At 42.6% G+C, this 20,252-nt stretch overlaps 1 long non-coding RNA gene across 1 annotated transcript; it reads left to right on the forward strand.

Annotated features, from left to right (window-relative positions):
* Positions 1-93: 93 nt before the first annotated feature.
* LOC103317944 lies at positions 94-1,951 on the forward strand. Its single transcript, XR_004227248.1, has 3 exons — positions 94-378; positions 748-1,096; positions 1,193-1,951. It is a non-coding gene; the product is annotated as an uncharacterized LOC103317944 (long non-coding RNA).
* Positions 1,952-20,252: the final 18,301 nt, after the last annotated feature.

The following is a 20,252-nucleotide window of genomic DNA, read 5'->3' on the forward strand; positions in this document are numbered from 1 at the left end:
CGCGGTGTATATCGAATGGCCGACATTACAGCGACGCGTATACCTACACTGAGAGAAAAATAATGGACTCGTTGCTGGTGAGTCCCCCTGGAGTATATGCTGCGCGGTCGGTCTGGAGTAGTTCCAGGTGCGGCCGCCTGGACTGCGACTAGCGCTACGGAAAAATTGCAGGCGCTCTCTCCCGCCAATAGTTCCATGGCGTAACCGCAATTATCGCGGCAGGCCCCTTAGAATTTTAGGACCACGCGCATGCACGCGCGACAGTGCACTACGACTTTGTATCATTTGCAGGTTTTTTGCAAAATTACAATCACTGTATAGTCGTGAGTGTTTTGTGCATGTGATCAGACGGAGGAAAAAGCAGATTTTCATTCAAAGGTAAGAAAATTGGTTTGTTATGGGTGTATGTATTAATGTATATTAATGACTGTAACGAATGTAATTGTATGTGCATAAAAATAAAGATGAGTACAATGGATGATGTGCATCGGGGTGCATTGGATTTAACCCAAGCAATTTCAAGTCTTGACGGGATCGGTTAGATTTTTTGTTATTTTTTATTTTCTTTCAAAACTGAAACTTTTCTCTATTCTAACCTTCAAAACGTAGTTACCTTTTATTTTCTCTTTTTGCATGGCTATCTTAGCTTTTATATAGGGCAAAATATTAATTTATATATGTGTATATATATATATATATATATATATATATATATATATATATAATGAAATAATGTTTTTATTGTAGACATAGTTAACATCAGGATTAATACGTCTACTGACTTAGCCATCGTCGAAAATATCCAAATAATTGATTGTACCTCTAATCTAATGAAGATAAAGTTCTTAGAGACTGTCCGTCGAATTTGCAATCCAGACTTCTACATGGAACAGCATCAGAAGCTGAAATTATCAGTTATGTTTACCATGTATTGAGGCAATACCCTGAAGGAGAATTTAGTTGCATTATTTATATTTTGAAAACATAAAAATAGCAGATCCAAACTGCTTGAAAAGAATGGAAGGCTTTACTTCTCTACATCGACAGTGGCAAAAGTTCTCATACTACACGAAGTGCGACGAACTCAGAGTTGGAGGTATTGCAATTTTTGTTATATTAATTGAAAGATTTATATCTTCAAATTTCAATATGTAATATATATGTATATTCCTTGTTATATTTATGGTATAAGTCCAGAGAGGTTTATCGCTTTAGCTGATGATTGTGCCCAACTCTTTGAAGGAACGCTGAAAGAAGGATTCTATACGAGATCAACCTCAGATCATTCTGCTGCTGGAACTCTTAAAGACAGTACGAATATCTTAGGGATAAGGCAATAGCAGTCAGTTTGATCGAACCTACTCGAGCTCAACATTGTTCTCATAGAAAAAGACTATTCGAAAGAGTTTGCAGAGCTGTAAGAAAGCGTACAACTCATAGATGCAACATACATAAGCAAATGGAATAGTACAGCTGTGAATAAACGTAAACTGTTATATAAAATGATCAAACTGCGATTTTCGCATGTTCCCAAATCTTACGAATCCTGCAGGATATATTTTAGTATGTATATATTCTCACATTAAAATTAAATTTATTGTCACAAAATTTATTATTAACGAAACTAATGATTTTTGTGAAGGTAGAACGAGATTTTCATGCGTTTTTTGGGAAGCTTAACGACATATTCGAGAATAATTGGCCATCAACTGATGCTAAAATTATTAAATTAGCTCAGAATAAGAAAAGAGATGGTCTCATTAAAGACATTTTTAAAGTAAATCCAAATTTTATATAAAAAGGTAATTCTAATATTTTTATTATAGCATGCCAGTCAAGAATTGTCTCTTCACAGAAGTAAACTGTGAGATTTTCGATTGACTTTCTATCTTAGGTCATCGTTCTTGAGAAAGTTGATAAATTCTTCAATAGCAATTTATATGCATAATAAAAGCTCTAAAAAGTTGAGATTGTATCCAATATATTTGAAATATAACTTTTTAATGCATTTGCATGTATATAGACCCATTAAAGCCCATGCTAAGACTGGTTGAGATAGCGACAAACAAACTGTGCTATCCTTTGCATAAGTGAAAAATAAAATATACATATTTTTTCTTATGTCATTTGCAATTGTTTATAACAAATTATTTAAATAAATTACAAAAAAATTCATAATTTTCAAAATCTGAATGCGGGAATCGATTCTGGAGGTAAAATCGAGACGAAAACCTATATAACACTTTTTTGTCAGAGTTCAATTTGTTATCTTTATGTAGAAATAAACTATTGACAAATAAGTGTTTTCATTCTCTTGCATGGTATGTGGAATCATATCAGTATTTTTTACTGATACATTTTGAGATCTTATACTGTAATTGGATAAGTTTATTTCATTTCGCAAATCCTTCCGTGTTAGAGAATACGTTTGAGTGGCGGGCTAACGGTTGAAAACATTCATACATTGGATCTATTCTTTGAAATAATAATTTCGGAAAACTTTTAGATTTTATTTTGTTCTACATTGGTAACGTCACTCATAATGCCAAGACGGAGAATGAACAATAATTCAATCCCACCGAACATATTTACAATAATTCGTGTGAATATTGATGGATAAATACAATAATTAGCTTCATTCTATACGATTTTTTGAAACAATCTCAGGAGGCCGAATGTTTCTTCCTACATTACAATAACTAATTGGCCTCTGACAGAAAAGTGTTATATGGGTTTTCGTCTCAATTTTACCCCCAGAATCGATTTCCGCATTCAGATTTTGAAAATTATGAATTTTTTGTAATTTGTTTAAATAATTTGTTATAAACAATTGCAAATGACATAAGAAAAAATACGTATATTTTATTTTTCAGCTATGCAAAGGATGGCATAGTTTGTTTTTTGCTATTCCAGATAGATTTTGCTTGGGACTTGACATGGTCACTTTTTCTCCCCAACATGCAATTGTTTATTCCTACATTACACTAACAAATTGTACTCTGACAAAAAAGTGTTATATATGTTTTCGTCTCGATTTTACCTCCAGAATCGATTCCCGCATTCAGATTTTGAAAATTATGAATTTTTTTATAATTTGTTTAAATAATTTGTTATAAACAATTGCAAATGACATAAGAAAAAATACGTATATTTTATTTTTCACTTATGAAAGGATAGCACAGTTTGTTTGTCGCTATCTCAACCAGTCTTAGCATGGGCTTTAATGGGTTAAATAAACTTATGTTTAGAGGAGTTCCTAAAAATGTTGCTTCTATCGGTGATTTGGTCCAAATTTCAACTTTTTTAGGCACGACCGCGACACAGAAGTGCCTTATAGTTTTGTCATCGAAAAATGTGTGAGATACGATATCTCACGCAATTTTCGACCAATCGGGCTGAAATTTTGGGAGGAGTTTTCTCTTGCACAAACCTAAAAACTATTTTTTTTATCTCGATCGTCTACGTTTTTTTAAACGCGCTGCCGTACGGTCGTCTCCCATTCTCGCTACGTGCCCTGCCCATCCCAATCTGCGTGATTTTATTATTATCGTGTAACTCATCATTGTGTAGTCTCCTCCATTCCCTGGTTTCCTCATTTTTCTTCGGCCCGTATATTTTTCGCAAGACTTTATTTTCAAATACCCTAAAACGGTCGTCCACCTGCTTAGTGAGAGCCCACGTTTCGCACCCGTACAGAACCACCGGTAGTATTATTGTTCTGTATATTCTTATTTTAACGTTTTTAGACAATAGCTTCGACTTAAGTAAATTACTCACGGCGTAGAAGCAAGCATTACCCGAATGGAGTCTCTTGTTTATTTCGACATTAATCTCGTTTTTATCATTTATGGTCGTACCCAGATACCTGAATTCGCTAACCTTTTCAAAAGTAAAATTCCCAACTCTGAGATCTCCCTCCCCTCTGCAGATGCCTAGTTTATCCACAATCATGTACTTTGTTTTTGATTCACTCACTTCTAACCCTGTATACTCAGCCACTTTTATGAGAATTTCCGCGTTTCTTGCTACCGTTTCCCTACAATTCCCCAGTATATCCAAATCACCTGCGTAGCCTAGTATCTGCGTTGTTCTATTAAGCGTTGCGCTCAGCTGGCTAACCTGCATTTTTCTAACGACATACTCTAACGTTAAGTTGAACAGCACCGTAGAGAGCCCATCCCCTTGTTTTAAACCATCGCGTATCGTGAAGGGTTCTGGTACATTACCGCCTACTCGGACCTTTCTCGTGCTTCCGTTCAGATATATTTGAATCAATCTCACGAGTTTTTTTGGTACACCGAGAAGTACTAGAATTTGATACATTTTGCTTCGCTTAATAGAATCGTACGCTTTTTTAAAATCTATAAATAGTTGGTGTATGGTTTCGCAAAATTCCCACTTTTTCTCTAACAACTGTCTTATGGTAAACATTTGATCGCTCGTCGATCTGTTGCGTCGAAATCCGCACTAATAATCTCCTACTATATCTTCCGCGAATGGAGTGAGTCTAGCTTGTATTACGTTGCTAAAAGTGAGATACCCCTGTAGTTATTGCAGTCTGTCTTATGCCCCTTTTTAAAAATCGGTATAATTATAGATTCCTTCCAATTTTCGGGTATTGTTTCATTTTTCCAGATGGCACATACTAGTTTATAGATTTTAAAAGTAAGCTCGACGCCCCCATATTTGAGTAACTCAGCTGGAATAGAGTAATTTCCCGCTGCTTTGTTGTTTTTTTAGTTTTTTAATCGCGGCCTCTAATTTCTTGGTAGCTCGGTTCCTCCACGTTCGGCAGTGTGAATTTCGTTCCCTAATTCTTCGCTATTTTCGTGCACGTTTAATAATTTATCGAAATAGTTTTTCTACAGCGACAGTAATTCGTTGTCATTTGTTACGAGGTCCCCGTTTTCGTCCTTCATCAATTGCGCTCTATTCCTAAAACCCTTTCTGATGGCGTTAATCCGTCTGTACATTTTGCGGGGGTTATTTTCCTTACTGTTTGTTTCTATTCTTCTAATAAGATTCTTTTGATACTCCCGCTTCTTATTTCTGTAGATCGCACCCGCCTGTTTCCTTACGTTAGAATACTCCTCTACGGTCCTATCGCTTCTATTGTGTAAGCTATCTAATTTAGCCTTTTTGCGCCTTTCAAACCAGAGTTCGCACTCTTTGTCAAACCATGGTTTGCTCTTTGGCTTTTTCTTTTTACCCAGTACTTTGTTCGCGGCCTCTTTTACCGTTTTTTCGATGTCCCCCCATAAGCTATTCGGTTCGTCATTCTCCTCCGGCGATGTGTTTGCTTCTTCAAGTGCCTGAAACCTGTTATTAATTTCTATCTGGTACCTAATTCGCTCTGTTCTATCTCGTAGCTTTTCAATATCGAAGCTTTCTACCTTGTTTGTTCGCTTACTATTTTGATTCGCTACTAATCTAGTTCTTAATTTGGCTACTACTAGGAAGTGGTCCGAGTCGCTATCTGTCCCTCTATGAGCCCTTATGTCGAGAACGTCAGTATGACGTCTTTTTTCAATGAGAAAATGATCAATTAGGTTCTGTGTGGCCCCGTCCGGCGATGTCCACGTTGCTTTGTGTATGTCCTTGTGCTTAAAACACGTAGTTTTGATTATAAGATCTTTTTCTGCCGCGAAATTTATGACCCTAATACCGTTATCGTTGCTGACTTCGTGCAGGCTTTCCTTCCCTATAGTAGGTCTAAACATTTCCTCCCTACCTATTTTAGCATTGAAATCGCCTAATACTATTCTTGTGTAGATACTTAGGTGGAATGATCGGAGACGTAATTAATGATAAATACGAATATTGGAAGCTATATCGTATTTTCTGGAAAATAATAGGTTTATTAATGAGTCCGATGATATATTGGGCTAATTTAATAGTTATAAAAGAATTAATTCAAAAATATAATGCTTTGTATGTACAGCTGTTTCAAAAGCTAAAACTTAAAATGCACTTTTGGGTGCATTACGATCATCTCATCGAAGCGAATGGTCCCCAGATACACTATTTGTCCATGAAATTCGAAGGAGCTTATAGAAACAAAAAACAAGTAGCTGTAGGAACTAGGAACTACATCAAATTAAAATTTACCATTGACAATAGCTATACGCAATCAATTGCAATTTAGTTATTACGACGAAAATTTTAATTATGATTGTTTGCGCAATATTCTTCTAGGTCCTATCGAAATAGCAGAAAACGCTCATTTAGTTTTAACCCATTTTGATCCAGAAGTAAGAATTGAAACACCTGTAATTGTTTTAAAATATGTCAAAATTCTTAGCAGACATTTTTCTAAGAATACAGTATTCGTTACAGGTTTCGGCAGTAATGGAATTCAATTTGGTATAGTGAAAAATATATATATTTTTCACTATACCTAGTTATATATAACTAGGAATGAAAGCGCGCTTCGCGCGCTCTTGATTCTATCCCTGTCTAATAACTCTGGTAGAAAATTCACATAAGTGTTGGGCGGCACACTAACTTCTGCTAATATTTTATAAGCATCTGATACGTTACCATACCCGCAATACTATTTTAAAATAAATAATTCCCAATGTCGTCGTCATTAAGGTTTGAGTAGTGAATTTGAAGAAAAGTTCAGTATAAGAGTCAGTGAGTTTGTCTATCATTACAATTCAAAGGGCATTGTATGATGATAGACTTAAACTTACTGACTCGGATACTGAACTTTTCTTTAAATTCACCTCTCAAACTTCATCGAGGGTGACTTTGGGTATATAGAGACACAGTATTATATCTTCATCCTTTTCATTCTTTTAATTGCACTTCTCATTGACATTTAAAAAAAACTGAGTAATATTCACACATTATTACTACTTTTAAATAGGGTTATGGTGCCACTTTTCAATACACATGTTTTAATACTACACTCTTGGTAATGATTAATTTACTAAGGTTTCTTGCTAGTTACATTTCATATATTTTTTCTGCCATCGATGTTTCCACATTTCATTTTAAACACCTCAAATATTTCTACCAGGGTTATGACTGTTTTGAGGTTATGAATTTAAAGTGCGCGGCTCTGATCTCGTTGCCTAGACAACCAACCAGCAACCAATCAGAATCACGTATTAAATGCTTCACAACAAAGTCCATCATTTTTTAAAGAGAGGATTATAAAAATGAAACCTTCTTACTCACAAAAAACCTTTACAAATTTGGTTTTAATGATTTTTTCCATGCATACGATGTACATAGCGATACAGATCCAACTGCCCTCAAATATTTCCCACATTCCGTTAATTCCACCTTCTACTTATGTAAAAAAAAATAATTTAGAAATTGCAGTTACTAGATACGATTTGTGAAATAATAAATTCGATGCGCAATATATGTACAGTTTTTTTATATATTTATTACCTCGTTTAATCTCTATTCATATAGGAGTTTATATTGACGAATAAATATTGCAGTACAAGCGCCCGCAATTATTCCATGAGTCTGCCGCGATAATTGCGGATGGCTCTATGGAAATATTGTTTGGAATTGTCATAGGAAATTTTTCCGTGGCGCTACTGCATTATATGTAGCAGCACCTGGAACTACTCCAGACCGCTCGCGCAGGATATACTCCATGGGGGACTCACCAGCAACGAGTCCATGATTTTTCTTAGTGTATACTTAAACTTCGCTTCCGATACATCAGCGGCGCGGACATACATCTACGCGAAATCACGGGGCTCTCCCCCCCCCCCCTCCACCTTCATTACACTAAATAATAAGCCTGTCAACTACCTGTCCAATTACACCTCGGCTTGTCCAATTACTCCCGAGGCTCGAGTGAAAAAAAAAGAAAGAAATGTACTCTCGCGGAAGGAGGAACACGCGGCGAGGCCGTGTGGCGCCGAGCGGCGAAATGGAGAAAGGGCGAAATATGCGCGCGTTAGAGCTGAAAGGAAGCGGGGTAAAAAGAGTGTGTGCGTGCAGCGGGTGAAAAAAAGCAAAACAGCGCGTAAAGATGGCCGTTTCGGCGAATTTACCGCGGAGAGAGTGCGAGCTATAGGCATCTCTCTCTCTCTCTCTCTCTCTCTCTCTCTCTCTCTCTCTCTCTCTCTCTCTCTCTCTCTCTCTGATGCATATACTAATGCAGTGTCTCGGGCCGCGCGCGTATCACCTGGGAGATCATATTTTATGTTTTAATCTCTCCATTGTTCCAGGTATAACGGAGTTTAGGAGGGAAAAATAATGCCTACCACGAAACACGCGAACCGCCGCCGTCGGCCATAAAACACCCCGCTGGCGCGCGAGCTCGGCCACCGCGTCGAGGTCCGCTGCTGCCGCTGCACAGTCTGTTCTGCGGTGCAGCAGCGCCTGCGCATTTTTATGCGCGCCCCCATACATAGATCCGTGTACAGATTTTCTCGAAAACGAAAAATACGCCGGATCCAATGCTGTAAACAACCGGAGCTACTACGCGAGAGAGAGAGAGAGAGAGAGAGAGTGAGAGAGAGAGAGAGAGAGAGTGAGAGAGAGAGAGAGAGAGAGAGAGAGAGAGAGAGAGAGAGAGAGAGAGAGAGAAAGATCCCGATAAAATCTGTGCGGCGCCGACCATAAGCGCGCACAACACGAATACCGCGACCTTTTTTTCTCTCTCTTGCTGTCTCTGTGTACAGCTCGTTCTTCTTCGCTCTATTCTCTCTTTATTTAATGCGCAGGCGTGTGGCCCCTCGGCTTTCTTCGACTTTGGGCTCAGCTCACAAATCAACCAGCGTTTAAAGCAGGACAACAGCTTTCTCGCGCGCGCGCCCGATGGGCTTTGAAAAAGAATGCTAATTTTCGGTCCCCGCCTCTCGTTTTCACGTTAAGCTTTTCCTCGTACACGGCCAATGATAGCCGCTCTCGTGTGTACGATGCGGCCGGAAGTTCGAGGTGAGAGAGAAAAAGGCTCGTAAAAGAACCCTTGTTTGTGGAAACTTGAATATGTATATGATGTTTGATGTCTTTTGTACTCCCGAGCCGGAGCCTCATTTCCTCTTCTTTATCTCCGTTTTATTTGAGTTCTTCAACAATTTACTACTTTTGCGCCTTTTATTTACTACTTTTTTTCTAGATACGCCCTCATACAGCGGCGCGAGTGTCACCGATCTTATCGCTCCAGCTGTATATCTCGAATAAGAGCGTGTCTGTGAACAGTGTATCGGGCACTTTTTTCCCCGCATATAGCGCTCTCGAGGGCGTTAAAAAAAATTGCAGCGATTCGCCTAATTTATGAAAATTACGCCCCGTAACGAACCGCGCGGAGAAGTGAAAATTAGTTCAAAGAATCAATCGCGTGCCATTAAGTAAGTCTTCAAGGAAGATGTAAAATTACAAGACTGATTTGTGCGGGGCCAGCTCGTAAAGAAGCTCGAAAAGCCAAATTTAATTCGACTTAAAAATAATAATCAAACGACCTCGTTTCGCTCGCGCGGTATAATAATCGGCAAAACGTACAAGGACCTCTCTCGCGCAGCTCTCGCTTCAGGAAAAAGAATGATAAAGCCGCTCTCGCGCGGAATCGCCGTCCTCAGTGGCAGTGATTTCTCCGAAAAAAAAGCCGATTTCACTTTGCTTAATGAAGCGAAATTATATCCCGGCTAAAGGGGGCGGATCTCCGTAATTTTCGGCTCACGCGTGTGCACAGTGGCGTCTCTCAATCGGATACGGTCAGCTTCGTGTCAACAGCGCCGGCGGTGGCCTTGTTCTCTTCTCTCTCTATCTCTCTTCCTTCCAGAAAGGCTCCCCTCGAAATATCGGTAATTTTGTTTTCGAAAATAACAGCTACGCGACGGGGCAGCGCCGACCCTCTACTTATCTGGCGCCTGCGCTCGTTACGCAGTCGTTATAGGCAGAAACACTTCTAGGAGTATGGAGAGAAAGAGGGCCCACGGCTGTATATACATCGCCTCCCCTTAATCTCGCTCAGAGCTGGAGCCGCTCTGCGATTAGCCGCGATTACGACACTCGCGCCTATGATCGCTGGTCGGTGTATCGTCCGGCTTTGGTACCTTTCGCGTCGTCGTTGATAATTTATCAGCTTCACTTGGAGTTGGTCTGTATAACGTTGACCGATTGCATCTTTCTGTTTACACTACAGCATTTTCTCGATAACGGACCGTCTCGACAATATATTTAAAAGAAGATTATTATTTAAAAGAAAAATATAAATTGAAGACGAACGAGCTGCATCAAAAAGACCTCGCCGGCAAAAGCATATCGATCACGTTCCCGCTCGCGCATAAAAATCGCAACCGCGTGGAAGTGCAATTTTCGCAAAAAATTTCACGCTGCGCAGACACTTTGGCCGCCGCCGGTTCATCTCGCTGGGCAGCCAAGCGGCGCTAATTATCGCGGCGGGAGCGGGAAAGAGAGAGAGAGAGAGAGAGAGAGAGAGAGAGAGAGAGAGAGAGAGAGAGACTAAAATGAGCGGGTCCCGGGCGCACGTGTAATGACAATGCGGAGACGCGCCGCCGCACCTCGGCCGCTATCATTACGCGGCCGATAATCTTCAGCTCCGAGAAAGATTGTGATTTCGTCCCAGCTGCATTTTCGCTTATCTTTGAATCTTGCTCTTATTAGGCTCGTACGTGAGAGCGTACGTAATGCGGAGGTATGTAAGAGACTAGCTCTCGGGGGATTTTGTTTATATCTGCGCCTTTAAGGTGAAATTACCACGCGCTGCAATAAAAGATACATTGTGCGTTGTAAGGTGTACGGTTTTACGCGTTATGTTTGTGAAATTTACTCGCACGTGCGGCGTAAAACTTTTATGAGGCTGATCGTTACATTTCAGATTTAAAAATATATTTTTCCCCGAATTTGCGTTTCAATATAGGTACACCCGATCACGGTTATCATAAATTCAAAGTTCAAACGAAATTTGACTATTTAATGCTAATCTCGAATACTTGGAAGAAAGAAGGGTAAACGAAGAAGCTCCTATGAGAAACGTCAAGCCGCGACGTTCAAGCCAGCCAAAATATTGATAGCGCGCAACAAAGTCTCTCCTTCTAACAAAAGGCGCGTACGTGCCCCTCTCGGCATATAGTTTCGTTACGTCGCTTCGAAGAATTTGGCACATGGCATCGCGAAGCAGATAATGAGCTCAGTCGATCGAAAGGGAAGTCCAAGTGCGAATATATTGTCTGGTACACATGCGCGCGGCTCGAGCTAAATTAACCTGGAGTCGCTCAGCTCTCTTGAGCTGTGTATATCACATATCACGCGATCCTCGCTGCTGGTTCGTCGGAACAAATATTGATGGAGCTAAGCAAATGACATACGATGTGGACTCCTATCAATCGCGAGTGAAATTGAGAAATTCTGATTTCTGCGGCTTATTCGGCAGATATCGAAGCCTCAAGAACGGCTCTACACGTGCGAGATGTTTGTTTTGTGTATTGTAATGCTTTATCGACGGTAGATTATATTTCGGATTAAAGTATTTGAGGCTCGAACGACTCTGCAGCGTGACTATACGTCGGACGATCAATAACAACGATTATTCCGAGCAATCACTCGGAAAAAACCTAATCCATCATTCGTCACCGGCCGAGTGAAAAAAGCCGCGTAAGTGTACAGCCGGGAGCTGAGCGTTTGATGTGCAACAGCAGTCGCATCGGGCTGCATCTTAATTATAGCCGCTGATAAACTATATACATCTTGTGCATATCCATCGCGAGAGAGATATAAAAAACAGAAGCAAGGGGGGGGGTAGGCACTCAAGAATGAAGTGGATAATACAAGCTGATGTATAATGTCTTTTTGGCATCCGTGACCGCGCGCCTTCGGCGACGTCTCGTCAACTCGAAGCTGTCTCCTCCCGACGAGCGGCCTGTCGTTCATCCGTCGCCGAGATCTTGGCTGCCGCTCTGCTCTCCCTTCAGACTCTCAGACGCGCCGAGTGACGTTTGGACGAACCGTCTCTCTCGAAAGACAGACGAAAAAGAGTACACGGCTATCGCGATCTCCTGTGGGCTTTAAAGAAATTATTTTTCTATACGTTACTTACTCGTTAGCGCGAGCTAGAAATAGACCTTGTTGGGCTCTATTTAGTGGCGGTTTTTACGCCAGAGAATTAGCTCTGGCAGCGTGTTGTACTATGAAAATAAAAGTCTTATCACTCTATTTCCTGTTTGATCTAGGGTGAATTTTATTTGAATAGATTGACCATTCATATGGAATTTTTTTGCTCGGCCGATCTCAACAAATATCAGAATTTTGTTATATAGTATCCAAAAGCAATATATTTAACCACAGAATAAAATTAAGTCCAGAGTGTTTGAGAGATTGCGCAACGTTTTAAGCAGAATATCGAAAGCAAACGGAAATTTTCTGAAATAATATAAGTCTTGCGTAAACTACGTTCTAACATTAATTTCATTCGTGAACGTATAACAAAGCAACGCCTATATTATTTTTCTCCCTCCGCCTTATCACACCGCAATAATTTCTACGAACAAATTCGTCCAAGAAACATCCGACGTCGTTTTTCACACGATTCCCTCGACACCAGCGGTGCGAGCGAATGTCAAATGAAAAATAATCATGCGGCCAAACTGTCGTCGTGTAAGTTCAGCAGGCGCAGTATAGGTCGTTCGGTCGCGCACTCTGCACTTCACGCTGGAAACGATTTTTCTCAAAGGATGCCGTCGCGCCGTTTCCTTTCAGAATTGAAGTGCCTGGCGTTTGTTTGTCAGCCACTTGAGCCCGACCATCTGTCCGTGTGCCGGCACTGTTTATCCAGCGGCAGCAGCAGCAGAGAAGGGAGCAAGAGAGAGAGAGAGAGCTCTGGAAAAAGAGAAACCTTTGACTTTGGCAAAGGGAAAACAGCGTCGAGAGAACACGTCGACTTGGGAAAATACTCGCTCGTGATGCGTGTCACTGTCACGGATTTTCCATTATTGAGGACGGATCTGAGGAGAGGCTGATGCGAGACGCAGGATATAGGCGCTTGTAAATGTTGGCTTGTGGGCTTTGGAATTGGATATTAGCGTGGAAGATTTATCATTTCGATTTTATGCTCATTTTGAATCCGTAACGATATTGCTTGCAAAAGCTTTTTACATAATACTAGATATTTCATTTACGATCTGTTCGCAGCTGTTCGAAACGGTTTCACTATCAAGATTGAAAATTCCCTTAGTCGATACATTATCGTCTTAAAAATTTCCCAGCGATCCCCCATCTCTATTCTAAAATCAAGCAAAATCAGCAGCGAGCAATCTCTCAAACAGGCTCTCTTTCACTCGCAGGTGTGTGTATCGCATCTCTCGCGCTATACATGTCGCGCCTCTTTAAAATTGATGAAGCGAGCGGTTATGTACGAGTCTTATAAATCTCTCTCCCATCCATTATACACATCTATATAAGATATCCGAGAAAACGTTAATGACTGGTTATGTAAAGATTAAAAGCGCGCACGACGACGACAGGCGCAAATGCGCTTACTTATAAGCATCAGCATCTCGAGGATCGCTTACGCGCCTTATAGGAGCTCGTTAATCGCGCTGATTACGCGCGGCTGTGTGTGTAACTTACACGCACACACACTCTCACGAGAGAGGGAGAGCCTCGTCGCCGCAGCAATTATTACCGCTCTTATTGCACATTATCCCCGGGGATAATAACAAGTTCCCGATGCCACACACACGTTCTATTGCAGCCTTGCGCGCGCACCGTTAGAACGACCGCAATTAACTTTATGAGGCCGTTCCGTGAGGCCTCTCGCGTTCGTTCGCGCGCGCACGCGTGTAGGCTTCGCTCTATGATTAAACGCAGCGCGCGAAAGGAGGGTCGCGATCGTACGAGCGAGCCCGGAGCAGCGAGTATTGTCACTGCCGGCAATAAAAGCTGCCGGAATGACCGCTCTCCCCGAAATTATTAGCCGCGCAAGTGCAGCAGAACGATCGAGGCGCCTGCGTTGCGCGCGAAGGAGGTTGCTCGTGGAGAATCCATTTTCGGAGCGTTTGGCTTTTATCGAACGCGTGCGCGACGAGAGTTGATGCGACGTATTTTGGTTGAAAATTTTCCCAGCCACGTCATAATTTCTGTGATGTTTTTAGCCTTGTCTCCACGTCGTATAACATATAGTGACGTATCACAGTTGGTTCTAAGCTATCGTCTATATCGACTGTATCGAAAATGTGAGAATGTAATTCTGATAGTTATGCGCATGTAAGTGCGTGTACGTAAATATATCTCTACGAAGATGAACGCCATACTTGGCGTCGGGACGCGGCGTGGATGAAACCAAAGCGTCAGCGGAAACTTCTGGCTAGAAGCGAATGTAACAAGGGATGTGATTGGTCCGAGAGAAAGCATAACCAGGATAAGACTCAGGCCCACGCTGTAGTCTAAGCTGAATTTAGCATAGATAGATTGATAGATACGGATTTATTCGCACTATGGCAAAACAACAAATACAGAGTATATATACATTTAAATACTATTAATAAAATACTTTTGGCAAATACTGGTTAAGTAAATTTAAGAATTTTATCACAGAATACTGAATACTAGAGTACTAAAAATATCACCGGTTGCGGTGAGATCACATATAACTAAGAGAAAATATATCACAGTATAATATTGTATTTTGGATTTTGACTAGCCCTATAGAAGATTTATGTGATGACACCTCCGTCGATGTCGCATAAAATTTTTGGGGTGGTTATTATTGGCCAGCTGTCACATACATTAATACTTATGGCTAAGGATCAGAGGCAAACAAATAATCACGCAGTGCCCCTTTGAATGCCGAGTACGAAGGCAAATGACGAAGTACGGGGGGATGGAGTTCCGGAGTCATGCGCCCTGAACTTTAAAAGTCCCAGCACCCGCTCTTGGAATGTTAAGTTCCTGAGGTATCCCCCTAGCAGAGGATCTGTGCTCACCCTTAGTAAATAATTCAGCCAGGTAACTGGGCTCTCGCATATTAACAATTTTGTACATGAGAAGGGCTGTGAAGTACAGCCTGCGAGAGTTCGATCTAAGCCAGCCCAGTTGTCTCCGATAAGGAGTGTTACTGTTTCAATGTTAATAAATATTGTATTCACTTAATTGTTTATTATGTCTATTCGTTTATTTAAAAAGAACAAGTGTTCCTCCTTCGGTAAGGCGACACGATTATCGTGCAAAAAATTCTTTGAAAATTAAAGGAGGGCACGGGGTGAAAAAGCGTAGAGGCTTTTCACGGACGTGAGCCATTGGAACACTTGGAAGTTCGAGGTCGGATAAAGATTGAAAATCGGGTTACTTAGCAATACAAGAAAAAATGTTTGGATAAAACAATTGAGTGAGCGCGTGAAAATGTAACGAGCAGATTTTTGCGAACTCTCGAAGAGTGCAGATGTGTCGTCAGATAATTTTGTGCAATAAAAACACAAACCTTCTTGATTTGTGTTTTCCTCTGTGCGCGTTTCTAAACACCAGCTACAGGGAGATATGTGCTAATCCCGCCTAACCCCATAAATATACCTCACAGATGCATTGTTCAGTCTTTGTATTCTCGTCCGTTGTTCGTTTGTCGCGTCTAGACACACGATTGAGCAGTAGTCGAGATGTGGTTTACAGTTAAGTACTCTGGGATGCCAGGTTTCCCCGGGCCCTGAGTATCAGAAGAAGCAAGAATCTTAACCTTATAATCATTACGTATATACATCGATTCGAATATTGTACGAACAAAGGACCCCGGAGCATCGGCGACCAGGCAGAACCGGTGCTGGAAGCCAGCTGGACACTCCAAGTTCCACGTATACGCGCTAAACTAGAGAAGCAGCGGTATAAATATAGTCGCTCGCGCGCGTACAGAAAAGGCTAAAGGAGATCTTTATCGCTCCGCGCGCATCCGTTTCTACATCTCTCTCTCTCTCTCTCTCTCTCTCTCTCTCTCTCTCTCTCTCTCTCTCTCTCTCTCTCGTGTATAGCACGAGGTCCGCGTGCGAGCTTGCGTACATAACCAGGCGTTTAACGCACTCGTTTACGTATACCTAAACGCACATGCGCGAGCCGTCGCGCATACCTGATGTCGCCCTCTTCCTGTCCTGCTATCGCCACGGCTGCTGCACGTGTTATTATAGCCCTCGTTGCGATACACCACATACGCAAAACCGCGGCCGAATGGGAATGACGCTTTTAAGCCGCTGACGACGACGAGGCAGTCGAATCAATCGTACGTATACAACCCGCCGTGCGTACGTAAGCGTTATTTCGGTAAGGTAATCACGTGCCGCTTTTGTGGTGTCCCACGCGTGCAAAAACGCCCTGGACGTATTTACTATAACGAGGAGCAGGTTCGTCTTAACGAGCCTCGTTCGTCTAGCTTTATACACTCAGCTAAGAGAGCTTTCATGTCTCGGAGTACGTGTGCGTTTTAATGCCTTTTTTTGGAGGTTTCGCTCGCTCCGCGCGAGTCGATGATGCCTCTCGAACGTGACTTTTGCTCGAAATGGCGTTAAAAGATGCTCCCGTAGAATATGGGACGAGGTTTTCGGGAGTTTATGTGTCATGCGTTAACCGCGTGTTTATTTTGCAAAGCAACCGCAGCATTAATAAATACTTAATTTCCACCAGAGCAAAACCAAATAATTGTGCATATAGAAAAACATAGCAGCAACATAGCCCCGCTCCCAATCAGCAGTAGTTCTCCGCTCGCGCGAGCACACAAGTGCCGCGTATTATCATGGTAAATTTACTCGTTCCAAATGGCCGACGAAACGCGCCAGCCTACACCACGTACCACACGCATATCCATACCGTGTGCGACTACGTATTCCAGCTCCGCACATCCGCGTTGCCCTCTGATCGCAGCGCGTGAAAAGCTCTCCTCGTTGAAAACGTCCGCACCGGCATGGGACACATCACAGAGAGGAGAAGCAGAGACAAACTCATGCGTACAGCGGGCATTTGCATGAAAACAGGCGCTCGCGCGCGGGCGCTTTTATGCCCCTCCGTGACATCCGGTTTTCAGAAGCGCCGCTCGCGATCATTAGCGTATGCCAGATTCCTTGCGGATAAGACGAGGCGTATACGCACACGCTCCGCACACATGGTCAATGAAAACGCACGGCGCTTGAATACGTAAATAAAGCGAACGAGTGAAAGGGGCAAACTCGAAGGGTTATACGGCAGTTGCGTGAAAAATGACCGGCACTTTCGTGATGCATGAGAATTTCGTTCCACGACGCGAGTGTATAGAGAGACAGAGAGAGAGAGAGAGAGAGAGAGAGAGAGAAAGAGAGAGAGAGAGCTCTCTAGCCGTGCGTGACTGAGTTTTTGAAAAAACATAATGCCCCTTTCGTAAATAATTACACTCCGTCGTCGGCGCAGTTTGTCCCTGTTTACGCATTCGCGCCGCGCGCGATTCAACTCCGGGGGTTCGACTGCACGCGTATTATACACGCGAGGAAGGGCTTTTGCTCCTGCGGCGCGTACAGCGTATGGGTATATCGTAAGTGTATAGAAAATAATGCATCACAAAGCCGTGTGCTTCGAAGCGAAGAAAGTTTTGCCGCTGCGTGGCTAATGCCTTTGTCTATACCTCGCAGCTGGATATAAATTAGGAATGACCTGTTGTTCTGCGCGTGTGTGTCGAGTGAACAATTCCATTGTAGATTGTGTGTGTGTATATGTAAAAACTGGATCGTTATTTTGAAAATAGGGATGTTATATCTGACAGCTGGAAATCGTTTGTCTTCTTTTGTTTCGGCCGCTTGATGGCTATCGCGTCGCTCCGCGGAGCATAATTAAATAGAGATTAATTCGGTACACCGGCAAATGTGATTAAATTCGATGTTATGGGGATATAGCTCTCGGCCGCGAGTCGAAGAGAGAGATTAGTGACTGAATAAGTAATGTGATTAATTATTCAAATTTCCATTTCTCGCCCGCCGCTGACGCGCGAGCGGATTTGAGAATCTCCCGTGGCACCTGTATGCAGCGGCGCGGATAAAGATCGCTCCCCACGACGACGATTGACAGGCTGACTTTTAGAAACATGTCGAGCTTTCTCACACTGATAATAATCGGATAATGTGCATGACTTGTTCGTCATCTAATTACCTTGAATACTACCCTCGTGTATCAAAATGGCTCTTGAATCGAAGCTAAGAATTCTCGGATGTGTGCACGTGATCTGCAGCAGATCTCGCGTGAGAGAACAGACAGCGCAGGAACAAGCGCAGCTGTCTGTGTACACGTATATTGGCATTTCGACCCGTTATTGCCACATTGAGGTAGTTGGGACTGACCTCGTTTCGCACTCGGCATTACGATTGCAAACCTTGTATTTTATATTTCTTTTCTCCGATTTCAAAATGCATCTACCGCCGCCGCCACAGCTGACTGCCGGAGATCGATAATTATTTTAATGTGCTCGTGCTTTTGATTTAATTGCCATGTATACGTATTCTCCCGACTCGTTCGCGAAATATCATTCCGCGTGAGATATAAACTCGAATTATACGGCGAAGTCTTTGCGCAACGGCTCGTAAAGAGCTGCCGATGTCTCATTCGAGTCGCTATAAAAAATTTACGGAAATATGTACCGTAATTACATTGCTTCAACGATCTAAAAATATCATCGACTTGCTACGCACGAGTTATCGAACTTCGCGTTCAAATCAGTCAGTACAAGGGGACGTCGAGAAAAGTAAGATCGATCGACGACGGCGGTGGTCAACCCTATATACCAGCGTCAGTCCGGTCTTCAGCCGTCTCGTACTTCGTCCGCCGACGTCGACATGAATCGAGCTTACGCTCGCCGGAGCCAAACTTGCTCCGCAATAAGCGAAGTACTATGACGGAGGGCGAGAGTATACGCGCGTTGTTCGCAACGACGACTGACGGGCAGACCGAGTGAGAATGACACGCTCGTTTCCATTTGAGCAATTTCGCTCGCTGCGCAGTATAACACGTCCCGAGCGTCGATGTCGTGGACCTATTCGTCGTCGCTCTGATATGAAACCCACGGGAGGGAGGAAGAAGGATTGGAGAGATGTCGCGACGTTACGCGGTACGCATAATATGCAGTGTTAGAACATTTTCAGCTTTACTCGCGAAAAAATTTCCACGCTCCATTACACCACCAGGAAGAAAAACAATGATTCACCGCGTACAGCCCTGAGCTGTAATAAAGACACACGGCAAAAGAATAAAAGACACGAAAAATAGAAAGCAGTCCTGAAAAGCACACAGCTCTGAGAGAGAGAGAGAGAGAGAGAGAGAGAGAGAGAGAGAGAGAGAGAAACGTCGACGTCCGCTGCGAGTTTACAGTATACGACGACGTCGCCTAGGACGGCGATCAAGGCCCGCGAGCTGTACAAGCTGTCACCTGCATTGTTTGCCCGGCGCACGCTCCTCTTTCTCTCTCTCTCTCTCTCTCTCTCTCTCTCTCTCTCTCTCTCTTTTCCATAATCCTGTCTCTTCAACTCCTCCTGCCTCCCGTCCGCGGCTGTATACAGCGAAGACTTACGCGAGTCCGGGCTTTACAATGGCCAACGGCAGCATCAGCCACGCCTCGGCAGCATACCTAATCACCCCTGGGCGGACGTCTGCTATTGAGACGTTTAATTAACTCGGCTGTTGAGGCACTCTGTAACGTCGGCTCTCTCTCTCTCTCTCGCTCTCTCGCTCTCTCTCTCTCTCTCTCTCTCTCTCTCTCTCTCTCTCTCTCTCTCTCTCTCTCTCTCTCTCTCTCTCTACTCGCGCTTCTACGTCCGTTCTTTCTTCCGCGTTCGGTTACGCGCTGTCCTGCCGGCTTTTCTCCGACGTCGATTACATTATCCCTCCGGGAGTAGGTATGCCAAGTAACGCACGAGGCCTGTTCTTCTCCGATGACTTTTGTGCTCGAATATGCGGACGTCGAGCGATTGATGGCTATAATTGAACTCCAGCTTTATCGTCCCGGAGATTTATGCCAATAAAGTTCCACGTATATCGATTCTTTTTAGCAGATGCGATCTGTGTGGGCGTATAAAAGTTACCTCTGCGCGACGATTTATGAGCTTTATCTCTTTATACTACTACTTCTTATCGCCGGGTCTTAAAATAAAAGGTTTTAATTACTTTCGTATCAATCGAACAACAAATTATGTGTATATTTATAGCGAGTAATGCACCGACTTGTAGGTGTCAAATGCCGGAAATTAATCCGGAATAAGTAAATTCGTTATAATGATTTATGAAATAAAGAATGCCTTTTTACGTTATAAGAATATATTAATAAAGAG

This window comes from Nasonia vitripennis, chromosome 3 (assembly GCF_009193385.2).
Source record: "Nasonia vitripennis strain AsymCx chromosome 3, Nvit_psr_1.1, whole genome shotgun sequence".
NCBI lineage: Eukaryota > Metazoa > Arthropoda > Insecta > Hymenoptera > Pteromalidae > Nasonia > Nasonia vitripennis.